We start from the raw sequence: 19,095 nt of genomic DNA on the forward strand, positions 1-19,095 counted from the left end.
CAGCTGTGAATAGAGCATCAATTCTAAAGAACTGTGTTCTGTTGAAGGGCCAGGGTGATTCATCAGGCTCAACTTGGCTGCGGTTCCAGGAGATTTCAATGGTGCCTCAAGAGATGGAAACTTATCATTGCTATGAAGGGCATATTTTTAGAGAACTGTAGGGAGTTGTGGGTGAACGCTGTACTTCCAAGGTGGTGTGGGCATGAAAGGCTCCAGATGATGAGCTTTATCTGACTTTGGTCTCTGGATAATGGATAGCCAATTAATAAAGCAAAGTGCTTTGAGGACTGCCCAGATTATAAACAGAGGACCAGGGTTACCATGCCCTGTTGGTATACACAGTGAGCCATCTGCTACCTCCAGAGGTAGCAGGGAGGGAGGGGTTGTGTCTATCATGAAATTCAAGCTGTCCTCGGAGTTTAAGGATTATAGACAGCTATAGTGCCCCAGAGTGTTCCAGGTGCAGCCTGACCCTGACTCTTAACCACCACCACCCCTAACTTGGTCTCCTAAACTAACAACCACTCCATCACAAAGGCAAACACCCAGACACCTAGGCGTCATCTATGACTCCTCCACTCTCCCCACCACCACCACCACACCCTCACCCTTACAGCCCAGTCCAAGAACAAGTCCAGTAGGTTGTCTCACTCCCCCACCCCCCATCCTACTACCACTAATTACACTGAAAGGAGCAAATAACCAAGCAACTCAGGATCAGTAAGAAGTGTTAGGATCATCAAAAATGAAGCCAGGTGATAAAATTACTGTGTGTGAGAGAAAACAGTATAATAACCAAACACCACAGGAACTTCAAGGAAATACAATGGAATAAATCCATTCAACAATAACATGTTTTGATTGCCTTTCACTTGTGAATTTCGCCTTTGAAGAAGTAAAAGATAACAAAAGGACTATTAAATATGTTGAAGGAAAAACTAAGGTAGAATTGAATATATTCCAAGAACCAAAGTGAAGGCGTGTTTGCTGCCAAGGGGTATGACTTTGGAAGGACCCAGTCAGCTGGGGGATGGAGTCAAGTGCCCTGAGCCTCGTCTTGACCTGTGCAGGCTGACAGTGCTGCCAGCTGAGTGTTATGGGTGAGCAGAAAATATGTCTCATCATCACCTATCAATTGATCTTGGCCTCCTCATTTCCAGCAATTAGCCCCACCCAGACCACTATTTCCCACTTGCAATCCTTATCTGATTAGAGTCTGCTTTTGTTCTTGTCTCACTGTAAACTGTTTTCAAAAAGTACATTTTTCTCTTCCCTCTATCTTTATGGTATTATTTTTCACTTAGCTTTTTAAATGTAAATCCTTCTAGATTCTTCCCACTTTTTGCCTCATAACACTTAGCCTTTACCTTAATTTCTCTTTTTACCTTCTAGTTCCTATTTTAAAAATCTCATCTTTTTGAATACTTCTAACTGTTCATATTATTTTATCAGGATCTATCAACAGGTTATTCTTAATTTTTTAGATTTTTTTTGTTGTTTTCTAGCTCTTTGCTCTTTTGTATCTTTTATTTTTTTTAATTTATGCTACTTTATGAATTTTAGAAACTTCTCATTTACAATGTTATTCTGAAGACTATACTTTCAGGAATCATTTCTATAGTTTGTTACAATGTTATTCTTTCTAAGTTTTTTTTTAATTTTTATTTATTTATGATAGTCACACACACAGAGAGAGAGAGAGAGAGAGAGAGGCAGAGAGAGAAGCAGGCTCCATGCACCGGGAGCCCGACGTGGGATTCGATCCCGGGTCTCCAGGATCGCGCCCTAGGCCAAAGGCAGGCACTAAACCGCTGCGCCACCCAGGGATCCCTCTTTCTAAGTTTTTATTCCCACAACTTTAGTTTTAAATTTGTCTTAATTTTTATGCTCCTTCATCCTTCCATTTTGATCTCTTCCTCTGATTTTCCTTTTTTTTTCTAATTTTGAGCTCTCTCTTTTAATCACAGACATATCTCAGCAGCTATAAATGGAAACTAATAATTATTACACTTTATTTTTTCTTAAAGATTTTATTTATTCGCTTGACAAAGAGAGAGCACGCAGGCAGAGGGAACAGGCAGAGGAGAGGGAGAAGCAGACTCCCTGCTGAGCAGGGAGCCCATAAGGGGCTCAATTCCAGGACCCTGAAATCATGACCTGAGCCAAAGGCAGATGCTTAACCAACTGAGCCACCCAAGCTCCCCAAGAAAAAAATAAAATAAAATAAAATAGAATTATGGGGTACCTGGGTGGCTCAGTCGGTTAAGTCTCTAATTTGATTTCCCCTCAGGTCCTGATCCCAGGATCCTGAGATCCAGCCTCCCCATCAGACTGAGCACTCAGTGGGAAGTCTGCTTCTCTCCTCCATCTCCCTCTGCCCTCCCCCTGCGTGTTCTTTCCTCTCTCTCTCTCTCTGAATGTATATGTGTGTGTGTGTGTGTAAATATATATATATATTTGAGAAAGATATACATATATATATCATATATATATCTTTTTCAAATAACTATTATTTTAAAGATTTATTTATTTATTTATTTATTTATTTATTTATGAGAGAGAGAGAGAGAGAGGCAGAGACACAGGAGGAGGGAGAAGCAGGCTCCATGCCGGGAGCCTGATGCGGGACTCCATCCCGGGACTCCAGGATCACGCCCTGGGCCAAAGGCAGGCGCTAAATCGCTGAGCCACCCAGGGATTCCCTCAAATAACTCTTTAAAAAGAAAATAAAAGAGAAAGCATGACATTGAAACTTGTTAAACCCAGAATGTTTATGCCTTCGTTTTGTTGGACAATTCATTGCAGAGGCAGCTCTTTATACGACAGGATTTTACTTCTCTCCTGTACCTTGCAAACCCTGCCAGATACCAGCCTCACATGAAGCTGGCAATTCCAGTACAGCAGCAATGCATCATAGCACTTAGGATGAGGGCAATCAACCTGCTGGGTTCAAATCCAACTCCTTTGGTTACTCACTGTGTGACCTTAGGCAAATTACTCAACCTCTCCATTGAGGTTTCCCTACCTACAGCATGTGAATGATGATGGTTCCACCTTATAAGGTTGATGTGAAATGTAAATGACTCAATACATGTAAAGCACTTAAAACAGTGCCTGGCACAGAGTAAATATATTCATTAATATTATTTGATAAGAAGTTGTCCTAAACAGTGGTCAACCTTAGGAATGCAAAACAATGAGGTATCCTGTAGATGATGGTCCTGACAAACACACCTTTCTTTCTTCTTTTTGTAGCAGATGCTGTAGCCTACCAAACTTCTCTTTTGGCATGCTCTCTTCCTAACAGAACCCCAATTTTTTTCCAGATAACAACTCTCCTCCAAGGAGTCATGTGCTGGAGGGGATGGATGGGTTTGCTCTGCATCTGTGTGCATGTTTAAGGTGGGTGAGGGACAATTTCAATGAAAGGTGAGTCTGTTTCTCCCATTCCAGGGCCCAATGCTGAATTAGTCATTTCATTTTAGAAGTCTAAAGAGAAAACAGCTGATTGGCTAAGGCCAGCCTATGAATTAGGTTAGGGGTCCATGGGATCCAGTCAGCTAATCCAGAGAAACAGACTCAGTACAATTATGACCATTTAGGTCTATACCATCCTTAGCATCTCTGTGTCTATGTGTGTACCCTCAGACCCACTTATTGAGGGAAACGGGGGTGAATTTCAATTAAAAGTATATAGACAGGGAGAAGTGATAATCTTATGCAGTATATAGCCCATCTGTACATACCCTAGTCAGAAAAGCAAGAATATAAAGTATAATTTTCATAAAGTATGATCATATTTCAAAATGTTTAACTGGAGTTAAAACTTTTCAGAATACCAAAAGCAAACCAAGAGGATTTGACTAAAGAGGACTTAGAGAAGTTCTGAAAACACAAAAGAAAAAAAAAATCTCAACCTATTTACAAGAAAGAAAAAGATTTTTTTTAAGAAAAGTAGTTTTTAATTAGAACAAATACAGAGGAATGAGAACAGTCTGTTTTTTGTTGGATAAGTGAGAACATAGTAAAACACTAGGAAATTGAATTGTTCAAAAAATGGTGAGAACGTCTCATCTCACTTAAATGAATCCAAACACACATCCTCCAATAGAAATCCTATATTAAGGTAAAGAAGAAAACAAAGAATTTTATTGACTGAGAAAAATACAGAATAACACAATTACGACAATTATAAGATTACATGTAAATGGACTAAATTCTCCTATTTAAAAAACAGAAGCATAGACTGGATTAAAAAGACAAAATCCACACCTATGAATCTTTCTCAAAAAGTACCTTTAAAGAAAGAGGAGATAGAATAATTTAAGAGCCTGGCTCAGGTAAATCATGCTTGCATAAAAGCAACTATAGCGGGTCTCAGCTTGACTGATTAAGTTATGTTCATCCCAGGATTCCGGCATACCTGGGCATGCCCAGAACACCTGTGGCAGGACCCACTGTAGGTCTGTTTTCCTGAGAAGGCGGCATCCTAGGAAAGAATCCCTTCTTCAGGCAAGACCAAAGAGTAGCCCAAGGACAACAGGCCAGTATGTGATGCAGTGTAAGGATGGGGGGCTTTAGAGTAGGGTGTGCACACAACACAAACTGTTTGGCCTAAAGCAGCCCTGCTCTGTAGCTTTTCAACACAACGGGGCACCAGCAGGGGAAGGTTGCTGTTGGAGCTTGTTGGTATAAACTCTCCACAATGATCCATTCATTGGCCCCAAACACAGGCTCTGCCCCAGCCCCACTGAGAGATCATGGGCAAGTCCCTGCACCTCGGGGGCCTCTATTTCTCCTACAGAAGGAGGTGATTGGAGGAACTGATCCAAGGAGGAAAAATTGGGAAACAGCTTTCCTAAGTGCACATTAAGCTTTCACAAAAAAAAAAAAGTAATTGCAATTTTGAAGATAAAGATATTCACAGCAGATACACAAAGATTTTACACATGCTTTCTCAGAATTTCATACAATAAATAAAAGAGAAAGCAAATACACTACCTATATGCACATGACCAGGCAAGAATGGAAGAAAGACTCTGACAGAATAAAGGAGTTAAAAAAACAATACCAAATCTGGGGACATTACTTTAAAAACAAAGAAAAAAGATACCATTTACACAGTTAAAGCTATGTCGAGAAACTTTTGTCTCTTGTGGCTATGTTAATGGGAGGGAAAAAGGAAAAAATAATCAATAAATCTACACCTAAATTTTTTAAAGTTTTAGGTAACAAATTTCAAAGGGAAAAGCAATAAATACGAAAGCAAATAAATTAGAAAATAAGAAGATATCTGTTAAATATGCAAAACTGAGATAAGAAAGTAACTAATATAGTATTTGTGGACTATTAGGATAGCCAACTAACTACCCAAGAGAATATGAAAAAAATGAAGTGCAAAAACTATAAAATGCAAAAAAGTTTCAATTATTAGGAAATATTATTCAAACTGATAAGTTTTTTTTTAATTTTATTTATTTATGTATGATAGTCACAGAGAGAGAGAGAGGCAGAGACACAGGCAGAGGGAGAAGCAGGCTCCATGCACCAGGAGCCCGATGTGGGATTCGATCCCGGGTCTCCAGGATCACGCCCTGGGCCAAAGGCAGGAGCCAAACCACTGAGCCACCCAGGGATACCCCCAAACTGATAAGTTTTAAATATTAAAGGAAATTAATAATTTTAAATACAAATTACACAAGAAAAAAAACTCAGGTAACAGGAAAAGATTAGTAAAAGGGAAAGTTTAAGGAAGAAACATGGAAAATCTATTGTAGAATGAATCAGTGAATCATTTTTAATCAACGAGAGTTGATAATGTTATCACTAATACTTTCAGTATCAAATAAAAACCAGGTTCATTTCATGAGGCAAATGTGGTTGTTTTCCTCCTTCTTGTAAAGATAAAGACTATATAAGACTAAAGTTTCAGAAAAAATTACTTCATACACAATTTTACTTCTTTTGCACAATTATTTTCATTTTATTCTATTTTTCAGGACTAATGTTATATACTCATGCTGCATAGTTGCAGAATGTGTAACTATTTTACCTCCTTTCATTTATAAATTGTATCTTAGTATGTTCAAACATTTATTTTAGAATTTTCTTTTATTCCCTGTTATATAAATTGTAAATGTTCATTAGAAATAACTTATATAATACATTTGATTATGAAGAAGCAACTAAGAATGTTTGCCCAATTCCACCATTCAGAGGTAGATAGATGGACAGATATATTCCCATGGGGAATAAAGTTGAGATAAACAATGAACTCATTCACCTTATTCAGGTGTCATTATTTTGTTCATCTTGAAACACAATAGTCCCTGAACTCTGAAACTGGAGGGGTTCTTGGAGGAGACCAAGGTGGGGATTTGGGAAAGTGTTGGTCTGGAGGCCAGTCTCTCCTTCCAGTCCTCCTTCTGGTTCTTCCTACTACCAGGGAGCTGCCACTTGTGAGATGACAATACTGTCCCCAAACCACACAATCTCAGGAGGAAACCGAGAGCTACCCTCATTCATCACCCCAATGTCTAAAGGTACAGGCAACCCAGGAGGGATCACCTGCTCTTCTCCTCTCAGGTACAGCATACATGTACTTCATCTTGGTCAAAGGACTTGGACCAGCTGGATCCTGAGGAGAAGTTCCACCAAGCACTGGGGCTTTTGTAGAAACCCAGCTGCAAAGCCCATTGTCTTTGTATATCCAGGACATCCCTAGAATGGCCTCCCAAGGCCTTAGGTTATATACTCTTGGAACAGGCTACGAGTGACCCCTAAAGCATCCACCTTGTGACTGGTGAGGATGGTGTATAAGCAGGGAGTGCCTCGTACAGCAGCAGGAGGATTCACTGATTGCCTGGTTGTTCTGTGTCACCGATGGCCTGTTTTCTCTAATTCATATGTGGGAACTGTTATCAATGCACTGTTATTTTTTTAAAATCTATTTGTCAGACCCAGGTAGTTGAGACCTGCCCCTGTAAACTTGGTCCATCTCCAAACCTCCTATTCTATTTTTGTCAACCCATCTAGTCCTTTACCAATAAGACATCTGTTTTTGGTTTCATTTTTGTTTTCGGCTGAAAGGTCTCACATTTATTACTGAACTAATACTGGTTTAGAGGCATAGTAACAGAGAAAACTCATTTCCCTGATAAAACATGTCTATTGGTCACATAGGAGGGATGTTTACAGAGTATTAGGATAAGAATGTGTGATCTTCATGCAGCTTAAGTATGTGTGCCATCTCATGTGCAATGTCTTATAGATCCAGCTTGGTTCGTCTCCAGGGCTTCCCCTTAGAGTTGTATCTGATTTTATTACCAGTTTTCAGCTGAATTCCCTAGGGAATGGGATGATTCTGCTTTTGTTTCTTGGCCAGGAATTGGTTGATTCTGATAATCTTGTGAGAAGACATGGCCAGGAACAGTCAACCACACACACCACAATGGCATGAAAAGCCAGTAACCATCCTTAATTAGTACTTATAACACATTTTTGTGTTTCTATGACTTTTGCCTGAAGACTTTTCTTTTTTGATCATTTTCATGAATTCATTATTCCTTAGAAAACTTATAGTTTTTCATCAGTCACAAAGACATTGAAATTTTGATTGAGAGCATGTCAAATATATGCAGTATTATGGGGAGAATTTACATATTTATAATAGAAAATCTTCCCCCCTCACACCAGAGAAAATGTATATATAATAGAATAAAAAAGTATTAATTCAATAAGAATATTTAGTTATTAGTCCAAGTTTAAAATTAATATGTAAACAGTAACAGTTTTATTCATGTGTCAGCAATAACCAATAAAAAATAACAGTAATTTTTAAAAATCCTCAATAAGGAAACATTTTAAAAATCTCATTTATTATAACCATAAAACCTATAAAAATCCAGGAATAACTTAATAAAAAGGTATAGGAATATGTGATTTAAAAAAAATTTTTTAAAGAGAGAGAGAAACCAAGTCCTAGTGGGAGGAGGGAGCACAAGTAGAGAGAGAATCTGAAGCAGACTCCACACTGACCACAGAGCCTAACGTGTGGCTCAATCTCACAACCCTGACATCATGATCTGAGCAGAAATCAAGAGCCAAGTGCTTCACCGACTGAGCCACTCAGGTGCCTCATAGATAAGGAAACTTCAATCTATGGAAATGGAAAGATATACTTGTTCTTGGATAGGAAAACTTAATTTTGAAAAGATGTCAATTTTTTTTTACATTTGTGTGTAAATCCAACAAAATTCCATAAAATCTTGGTAGGATAGTTGGGGAATTTGGATAAATTATTCTAAAATTCTTCTGGAAAATAAATATGAAAAAAAAGAATAAAGAAAACCCTGAAAAAGAAGAGTATCTTGAGAGTGATATGCCCTACTAAATATTAAAACATATTTTAAAACTACAGTGAATAATACAGTATGGTCAAAAATAAGCAGGCAAAGCAATAAGGCAGCCCAAAACCTTAGGTAAGTACATGTGAGAATTCAGCATGAGAAAAGTGAACGTTTAATTTGGTGAGGGGAATACTCAACAAATGTGCCCTCAAACCCAATAACAGTGTTGGGGCAACTGCCTACCCATTTGGGAAAAAATAGTTGTATAAACTTGGTTTTAAATCCAAATAAATTTCAGAAAAATCAAATGTATTAATTTTCAAAAGTCAAATATACTGAAATAAAAATCACATTAACTATTTCTGTCATCTTGTGTTGCAGTCACTGAAAAATGAAACATTTCTTGCCTCTAGGACACTTTATTTTTTTTTCTAGGACACTTTTAGAAATGCAAATGGACTAATAATCATCATCAGCCATTCTTTGCAAATTATCGTGGCACAACCTGATGGTGCTAAAAGGTGCCGTATAGGACAGATCCGAGTCTGAGATGGCGCTTCAGTGGAATGCTGATTGCCCTTCTCTTTGTATGCTGGAGTGAGCATCTTTGACTTTCTGATGCTTAGGCACACCTGCTTACCACCATCCTTGATGACCATCCTCTGGTCCAAGCTCCTCTCCATTCCCCCCACAACACACAGGTCCATTTCCACCCCTAGCAGAGCTGTTCTCACCGCAAACTGCCTTTGGGGCAGAATCGGTGAGATCTGAGGCTGAAGAGACCAAACTACTTTCAAATTTCATAAACTGACTCTCCTAGGCTCACCCTCGGGGAGATATTTCCTCTCTCACCTCAATAGTTGGGCAGAAAATGAAACCCTCTTTCGTCTAAATATACAAGATAAGCTCCTTAAAAACTATCAGGCAGAGGCATCTGGGTGGCTCAGTCGGTTAAACATCTGCCTTTAACTCAAGTCATGATCCCAAGGTCCTGGGATTGAGCCCACATTGGGCTCCCTGCTCAGTGGGGAGTCTGCTTCTCCCTCTGCCCTCCTGTTGCTTGTGCTCACTCTCTCTCATTCTCTTTCTCTCAAATAAATAAATAGAATCTTAAAAAAAAAAAAAAAAACCACCTCTCCAGCAGCCCAAGCCAACAGGCAAGCTGACCCTAGAGAGATACAAAACACAGACTGGAAAGAAGTCAGAAGTGGTCTCCCTCTTGCTCTAAATTCACGATTGCTTCCTCTGTCTTGGGAGAGAACCTCATGGGGCCATTGGGTGCTCCTAGTGTGAATTCAGCCAGGTTTTGGATGATCCTTGGAGGCTTGCTTGTCCCAGTTTTATGAAAGGGTTTGGCTTACCTGGTAGTTTCAATAAATATTTGATACCTTTGGCAACCTCCCAACTGTGTATGACAGAAATGTTATTAATGAGTATAAACTCTGGAACTAGATCCTGGGTTTAGATCCTGGTTCTGCTACTCTAAGCTTTGTGACATTGACCAAGTGACTCAGCCTTGCTGTATCTCAGTTTCCTTATCTATGAAATGGGGGTAAAAATAGAGACTAAGATGAGATGAGTTCATAATTAGTGTCTTTCGGAACAGCACCTGTTCTATATAAACATTATTATTTAAGCATCTAATATGATAAATTGTTCCTTCTACTTTTCCTCACATCTTACTCTTTACTGGTGTCTGCAGTGGAGAGCTGTGAAGGATCTGTAGGGATATCGTCACTGTAAAATGTGATGATTAAAGAGCATCCTGAAAGTATACATAGTAAGATCTCTCATTTAGATTTTACTATATGTAATTTATGATAATTTTATTATATTGGGATAAGTTTACATTTGTCCAATCCTAAAAGTTTGCTTGTACTACAGATAGAAAAAATATAAACAGACATGTTTAATCTACCAAGGGCTTAAACTGTTAACATGGACATGTTATATGTAGTTACCATAATTGCCATTTATATATTACTAATGAAAAATAATCCAATAGCATTCGTGAGATTGTTTAGCTCTCACCATGATTTTTATTATTTAAAGAACACACTATGGACACAGAAAATAGATTGGTGGTAGTTGCCCAGGTTTCAGGGCATAGAGGGATTGAGGATTGATGGTTCAGGGGTGGGGGTGGTTCCAGATGATGAAATGTTTTAATATGGATTACAAGGGTGATGGTAGCACAACTCTGAATACACTAAAAGCCATTGAATTCTACATTTTCAGTGGGTGAATTGATTAATGGGCACTTTAAATCTCAAAAAGCTGTTTTAAAACTGTTACTTTGTTTCCAACAGGTGAAACTTGCCTATGTATACACATAGGCTTAAGCTTACTTATTATAATCCTCAGTCCCTTGTATTTACTGATCCTTAGATCAGATCCTCAGAATAATCATGACACTAGATTTATTTTTATGCTCACCTTTCTTTTTTAAGAAAAAAAAAGATTTTATTTATTTATCTAAGAGAGAGAACATGCACACACACAAGCAAGCAGAGGGAGCAGTGAGGGGAGGGGGAGAGAAAGAATCTCAAGCTGACTCCACACTTGAGCGCAGAGTGTAACACGGGGCTTGATCCTACAACCCTGAGATCATGACCCCAGCTCAGACCAAGTGTCCCACACTTACCCGACTGAGCCACCCAGGCACGCTCATGCTCACTGTTAATATGGAATTTAAAAGAAAGTATTTAACCAATTTCAGCAGACTTGGGAGAATCGGTTCTTTTTTTAAGTAAATATTGCCACCTTTCAAGTGAATTTATCCTTTTCAGGAATGTGAACTGTTCTAGGCATTGACTTATAATAAAAATTTGGTTGGAAGCTCTCTTTTCTATAGGGACAATATCGCAGGGAAGGCTCTTGTGATTAGCTAACCTCACAGCTCTCAGAGACATAAAGTAAATTTTCAAGAGGCTATCACTGCCCCAGGTTTTATTTAATTTCAATGGAGGTAAGTTTGTGGATTTCCTGAATCCATTCTAGTTCTTTCCCTGAGAAACATTAATTCTTTTTCCACAATATCAAAACCAGTGTGATGGGAAAGTCATAAGCTTCACCTGCCTAGCAGCCAAGTAAGATCACATTTACATTTATGTCCAAGTTACCCTAATCCTGGGACCTTCCTGCCTTGTCAGCAGGAAGGCTGGTCAATTTGAAGGTGTAACCTCCCCTAATATATTAAATCTTCCGGCAGTGCTTGGATATGACCCCAAATTTGTCCTCCAGCAGCAGCTGGAGAAGCAGAAATTCAGAGGGTCCCTCAGGGACAAAGGCCTCCACCATGGCAGGAGTCCACCCCACCCACACTCCTACCCCGGGGCCTCACTGGCTGGTGTTGCCACCTCCAGCCCTGTGGCTCTGATGTCCAAGGTGGCCCTGGCTCACTGGCCAGGGTGCAGCTGGAGGTCGGGCCACAGCAAAAGCTCCAGGGGTATCTCACCCACAGTTCCTATGATGTTAGTGCCTATTCTACTGTCTCGACTGCTACAGGGAGACTGGTCCCACCTCTGGGTCACTTAGTTGAGTGGGGAAGGGAGAGGCTGTCCCCCACATTACCAGGATGTCCAGGGAAAGCACCAGCACCCCAAGGCAGTGCAGCTTTTCCAACTCACCCACAGCCAAGACCCTAGGCCCACCCATGATACCTGTGGGTTTGTGTGACCATGAGATAGGTGTGAGCTCCTGCCTGGGAGGGCTCAGGTCCACAGATTAGAGTTAAGAAACACCAGTGTGGGGTGCCTAGGTGGCTCAGTCAGTGGAACCTCTGTTTTTTTTGGGGGGAGGGGGGTTAGATTTTATTTATCTATTCATGAGACACACAAAGAGGCAGAGACATAGGCAGAAGGAGAAGCATGCTCCCTGCAGGGAGCCCGATGCAGGACCCAATCCCAAGATCCCAGGATCATGACCTGAGTCAAAGGCAGATGCTCAGCCATTGAGCCACCCAGGTGCCCTGAGCCTCTGACTGTTTATTTCAGTTTAGGTCATGATCTCAGGGGTTCCCTGAGTCAATCCCCCCAAATCGGGCTCCATGCTAGGCATGGAGCCTGCTTAAGATTCTCCTTCTCCCTCTGCCCCTCCCCCCACTCTGAAAAAACTGAAAAGAAAAAAAGAAAAAGAAACACCAGTGTGACCACAGGCTGGGGGGTTCCTTTCAGGACTCCCAGAAGTCCCTACGCTGGTTATTCTCCATTTACCCCCTCACCCCCTAAACCATTCTGCTTATTCTCTGCCCTGCTTGGCCGGTTCTAGCAGTGGCTGCTTGCAGAGGTTAAAATTACCACTGAAAGGCCCATCTTTCATGCCCCCAGCTCTCAACCCCCTTTAATCCCCTTATCTTGTGGGTAGTTGTAGAGAGCAAAATGGAGTCACTCGTGTCAAACGGTGGCTTGCATCAGGCAGTGACACGAGCAGCCAAGGGCGTTGCAGCTAAGACCGCATATCGCAGAAACCGGCACAGGCAGTTGGCACCCGGAACTGATAACCAGCAGAACCAGAGGAAGTCTGCAAAGTGCCAAGACTGATTAAGCTCCTTTAAAATGGGAGGATTTGGGGCAGCCCGGGTGGCTCAGCGGTTTAGCGCCGCCTTCAGCCCAGGGTGTGATCCTGGAGACCCGGGATCCAGTCCCACGTCGGGCTCCCTGCCTGGAGCCTGCTTCTCCCTCTGCCTGTGTCTCTGCCCCACCCCCTCTCTGTGTCTCTATAAATAAATAAAATCTTGAAAAAAAAAAAAACTAAAATAATGGGAGGATTTGGGCAGCACACTGTCAGACTTTCTAGATGCTGACCCTCTCACATCTGACCACGTCAAACAGCTGCCAAAGGCTCTGCCTACTTGAACTCAGAACAGAACAGAGACCTTCTGCTGCTTGAACATAGTAAACGGCATGTGCCAAGAGCTGATCCAGACCAGACAGGCCACGTCTCGTGCAGTCTGACTGCACGCTCAGACTGACTTCGCGTCTGCTTTGTTAAGGGCCTACCCCCTTGTTGTATCCCATTTGTTGTGCGACTTTGTGTCGTGCTTTGCTTTGTGTGACATGTAAGAAGCCAAGTTTAAACGCACAGTGAAATGTCCTTGAGTCCAGAATCCTGAACCTGCTTTCCCATCATGTTAACCTCACTTTATGATTCAATATAATCATAATTAAGACACTGTGGAAAGACACAACCCGTGTGTGTGCGTCACAGCACACCCACCAAAGTGTTCCGACTCTAAATTCTCCCATTTAAACCTTCTGAGTTGCCACGCACTTGACCCCTATGGCCCTCTGGGACTCTTGGGGAAACTGAGGCAGAGAAGTGGGCAGCAACTGACCCAACCCCAAAATGGTGAAACTGACCACCTATAAATAAGGCAGATGAAGACTGAGCCATTTTTAATCCAACTTGGAAAAATGGGAAAATGTAGCATGTTTTGCACATCAGCATCGCAGAGCAAATCCATACACTGGTACCCGAGTTTGGAGCTCTACGAGCAACTGGGATCTCCCAGGGGCCATGTCAGGTGCATAGACTGGTTTTTTTTTTTTATAATTTTTTAAAGACTTGTATTTATTTATTCAGAGAGAGAAAGAGAGAGAGAAGCAGAGACACAGGCAGAGGGAGAAGCAGGCTCCATGCAGGGAGCCCGACATGGGACTCAATCTCTGGTCTCCAGGATCAGGCCCTGGGCTGAAGGCAGCGCTAAACCACTGAGCCAACCAGGCTGCCCCATAAGACTGTTTATTGCTGTCTCCTTGATCTTGGGCTCCAAAGGCAGAATTGGTGAGGGGCTGAGCCCCATATGCTCAGGGAGAAGCCCAGGTCCTGACAGATCTGAGGTTGATGCCTTCGCCCTACGAGTTCCTGATCCAGGCTGCTTCTGTTATAAAGGGAGTCATTGATCAGATATAAGCTCAGGTAGGAAAAAGCCACTGGGGTCTGCCCTCCCTTCTCATTCAGTTGCATTTTAATAACTTGATATCATTTTCTGGATGAGCTGGTTATTAGTGTCTCCAACAGCACCCCACAGGATGCTTTAATGATTGTGGTGGGTGGTTGGTAACGCCTGCTTTAAATTTTTCATGTTAAAAAAATAAAGCTGGATCTCTACCTCACACCTTAGTCAATTCTAGCTATAAAAATGTACTCATAGACCAACACACACAAAACTCCATAAGAGTATGAGCGTATGGGAGGGGGGGGATAAGCAATGTTTATTTAATCTTGGGAAATAAAGGAGTAGGCCTTTCTAAAAATAATAACCAAAGCAAAAAATAATAATAATAATAAACATTAAAAAATATAATGGGCTATGGAGTGCCTGGGGGGCTCAGTTGGTTAAGCATCTGATTCTTGATCTCAGTTTGGGTCTTGATTTCAGGGTTGTGAGTTCAAGCCCCATGTTGGGCTCTACATTGGGCATGGAGCCTACTTAAAATAAAGCTTAAGGGGGATCCCTGGGTGGCTCAGTCGTTTAGCGCCTACCTTTGGCCCACAGCGCGATCCTGGAGTCCCAAGATTGAGTCCCATGTCGGGCTCCTGGCATGGAGCCTGCTTCTCCCTCCTCCTGTGTCTCTGCCTGTCTCTCTCTCTCTCTCTCTCTCTCTCTCTCTATCATGAATAAATAAATAAATCTTTTAAAAAAAATAAAATAAAACTTAAAAATGATGGGTTTACAATGAGATACCACCTCACACAGATCAGAATGGCTAAAACAAACAAGTCAGGAAACAACAGATGTTGGCAAGATGCGGAGAAAGGGAAATCCTTGTACACCGTGGGTGGGAACGCAAGCTGGTGCAGTCACTCTGGAAAACAGTATGGAGGTTCCTCAAAAAGTTTAGAAGAGAGCTACCCTATGACTCAGCATTTGCACTACTGGATATTTACCCCCAAAGTTACAAATGTAGTGATCTGAAAGGGCACTTGCACCCCAATGTTTATAGCAGCATTGTCCACAATAGCCAAACTATGGAAAGAGCCCAGATGTCCATCAACAGATGAATGGATAAAGAAGACGTGGTGTAGATATACGACGGAATACTACTCAGTCATCAAAAAGAAATGAAATCTTACCATTTGCAACAACGTGAATGGAATGAGAGGATATTACGCTAAGTGAAATAAGTCAATCAGAAAAAGACGATCTCACTCATGTGGAATTTGAGGATCATAGGAGAAGAGAAGGAAAAATAAAACGATGAAATCAGAGATGGAGACAAACCACCAGTCTCTCTCTCTCTTTTTTTTTCAGACTCTTTTAATCATAGGAAACAAACTGAGGGTCACTGGAGGGGAGATGGTTGGGGGATGGGGTAACAGAGTGATGGGCATTAAGGAGGGCATGTGATATAACGAGCACTGCGTGTTCTATAAGACTGATGACCACTGACCTCTACCTCTGAAACCAATAATATGTTGTATGTTAATTAGTTGAATTTAATAAAATTTAAAAATAAAAATAGATAAGAACAATGGGTTTGACTATATACAAAATTTTTTGACTATATACAAATTTGAAATTTCTATATGCTACTATTCACATGGATTTAAAAGTCAAAGCAAAAACTGAGAAACAACATTTCAACACGTGAGAAGCAAAGCGATTATGTTCCCAGTGTATGAATAACTCTCACAAACCAATTAAAAGTAAAAGAATACTCTGATGGAAAATATGCAATGGATATGACGTGGTAATTGACCAAGAGTTGTAAGTGGCCAGTGACCCCATGAGAGGATGTTCAACCTCACTGGTAACCAAGGGAAGATTTCAAAAGAAGAAAAGAAAAATAGGAGGAAAAAGAAAACCACACACATAGCACCATCACCATAGAACCCATAAGGTATCTTTTCTTACCTACTAGATGAGCAAAGGTGAAGAAAACTGTAACACCCACTGGGGGTGAGGGTTCTCACACTGCTTCTCACATGCTACTGGAAACAGTTTAAGTACTACAAACCTTTTGGAGGGTAGTCCTCGATATGTTTCAGAAGACTTAATAGACGGACACCTTTTGACTTAGCTATGCTCCTGTTACCCGGGAGCTGGCCTTGAGAGAAGGGATACCGTCTCCCTTGGCCGCTCCATCCAGAACATGAGACCAGCAAAACCTCTTAATTTCCCCAACAGAGCCGGAGACTGGCCAGCAAGCACAGCATAGACAGCCCAGGGTCATTCACTGGGAAGCACCTGCTTCCTTTTCTCCAGAGGCAGCCATCACATCCCTCGAGAACTGCTCTAGGCCTCTCCTTATGGCAACACTAGACCCAGCTGACCCAACCGTCAGCTCTGGAGCACAGCGAAGCAAGCACATTCTTCCACCACTGTCTCCATCCTTCACTTCCTATCCCAGGACATCTGACAGTGGAAACACCCAGTCACTGCAGGAGCAGCCCCCTCCACCCCCACTTACCTGGATGGGGTCTCATTCTCCAGACCCATTAAGATAATTGTGATATACTGCAAGATCTAAGCTCAAAAATCTGTAGTCATGTCGATACATTTATAATAGTCAACAGTGGAAACAACCTACAAATCCATCAATAAAAGAAGTGACTAAGTAAATAAGATCTCCAAGCATTAGGATGCCATGGAAAATGAGGACACAAACCTACTATAGTTGTGCAGGAGGAAGGGGTGGTTAGATGACCTGAGCCCATCTGTGCCAAGTGCCCAGGACAGCACAAGGCACACAGAAAGTGCTCAAGAGTTTTGGGTAAGAGGAAAAGGAGGCTACAAAGCAGTGTTACAGTCCAATTGCACTCTATTATTAAAATATATGTATCCTGGGGCACCTGAGTGAGTCAGGTGGTTAAGCATCTGCCTTCAGCTCAGGTCATGATCCTGGGGTCCTGGGATCAAGCCCCACTTCAGGCTCCCTGCTCAGTGGGGAATCTGCTTCTCCCTCTGCACCTCCACCCCCGCACTGTACTCTCTTTCTCTTTCTCAACTAAATAAATAAAATCATTTTAAATACATACATACATAAAATATATGTATCTATATGTATTTATATACACAGAAAAATATATGAAAGGATATAACCCAAAATGTGCAGAGTACCTGTTGTGAGGTGGTGGGCTTAGAGGTAATCTTCTCCTTCACATCTATTTGTATCTTTTGTGTTGTCTGTGTTAAAATGATCATGTAATACTTCATACTTTTTTTTTAATGATTCAAGAAATGGACAAGAAAAAAGATTTCAAGAATTTTCTGGTCAACCTTAACTTAATATGAAAAATCTTGACACATTAACTTGGTAATGATGTACAAATTATATAGTACTCAGAAAAGAAAACTATTTTCATTTTTTTAAAGGTAGAATAAAATAAAGCTTTCATATTAAAAAAAAATTACAATGCCTGGGGCCTGCTTGGGGGATGAGCCCCTGGGAAGTCCATACTCTACCAGCCCCTGAGCTGGAGGGTCTAAACTACTTTCTGTGGAAAAGTCGACTCCCCACAGGTAGTTCCCTGGGTTTAACTGGCGTCAGTGACAGAGCCCAGAGACAATGCTCATGAACAGTTCTAGGCTGGCCACCTCATAGGAAAGAGATTTCTTTCTTGTCAGTTCCAGGTAGAAAAAAAAAAAAAATCCCTGGGCCTGGCTTGTGTCACATACCGATCCTTGAATCCATCATATGGCCAGGGGGATGCAACCTGTTGCAGACAATTGTTCTTCAATTCCCAGGACCCCTTTCTCCTCTCCCTTTGGTAGCAGTTACCAAATTTCCTTTGGAGACTCACTCTGTCCTCTTTCCCTAGGATTCTCTGAAGCTACCAATATCTATACTCCATCTCTAGGTCCCAGAGACGAGCACTTGGGCTAACACTGGCCAATCCATGAAAAACCATCTTCCTGGCCACAGTAACTAGGGACTCAAATGAAACAAGACCAGTTGTCCTTCTTTAAGATCCTGTCTAGACAGGTATCTTCCTGAGGGTATCTCCCTCCTCACCTCCATTCCTTGACACCTGGAGAGAGATCCTCTACAGTAGGAGAGAATATAGACACTACACAGAGACAGAGCTGAGCTATGGGAGAGAGGGACTTGCCCTCATTTGAATCACTATACCTGGTTGTGATCAGCTAATAGCATCCCCCTCTGTAGACTTCCCAGTTATGCAAATGATAAAGTCCCTCAGAGCTTGACTTGGGTCTCTGCCATTGACAGATTCAGCAGCCTGGGCCTGATGAGATCTGAACCATGTCCGCATGTCTATGATCAAAGAAACAGGTTATTGAGATTGGCATACCCCAATAAAACCAGGGTGTTGGAATGGAGGAGTAACCCCAGGAGGGTTACTGCACAGGGACAGAGCAAACAATCATGGCAAGAGTAGAGAAACATCGTTGATCAAATAATGAGGGGGGGTTATCTACTTCTATCAGCATATTACAAATCAGTTGCCAAAAAAGAAAGAGTACATAGAAAATTCAGATAATAAAGTTGCATATATGATACTCTGTACCTTACAAAAAAAAGCTCTATTTGTAAGTTTCCATAAAATATTTTTAAAATATTATACATTCAAGGGCCCCTGGGTGGTTCAGTCAGTTAAGTGTCTGACTCTTGATCTCAGCTCAGGTCTTGATCTCACGGTTGTGATTTAAGTCCTGTGTTGGGCTCCACACCCAGAGTGGAGACTACTTAAAAAACAAACACATATGCATAATATTTTTTAAAGATTTTATTTATTTATTTGTGAGAGACACAGAGAGAGAGGCAGAGACATAAGCAGAGGG

Source organism: Vulpes lagopus, chromosome 8 (genome assembly GCF_018345385.1).
Source record: "Vulpes lagopus strain Blue_001 chromosome 8, ASM1834538v1, whole genome shotgun sequence".
Lineage (NCBI taxonomy): Eukaryota > Metazoa > Chordata > Mammalia > Carnivora > Canidae > Vulpes > Vulpes lagopus.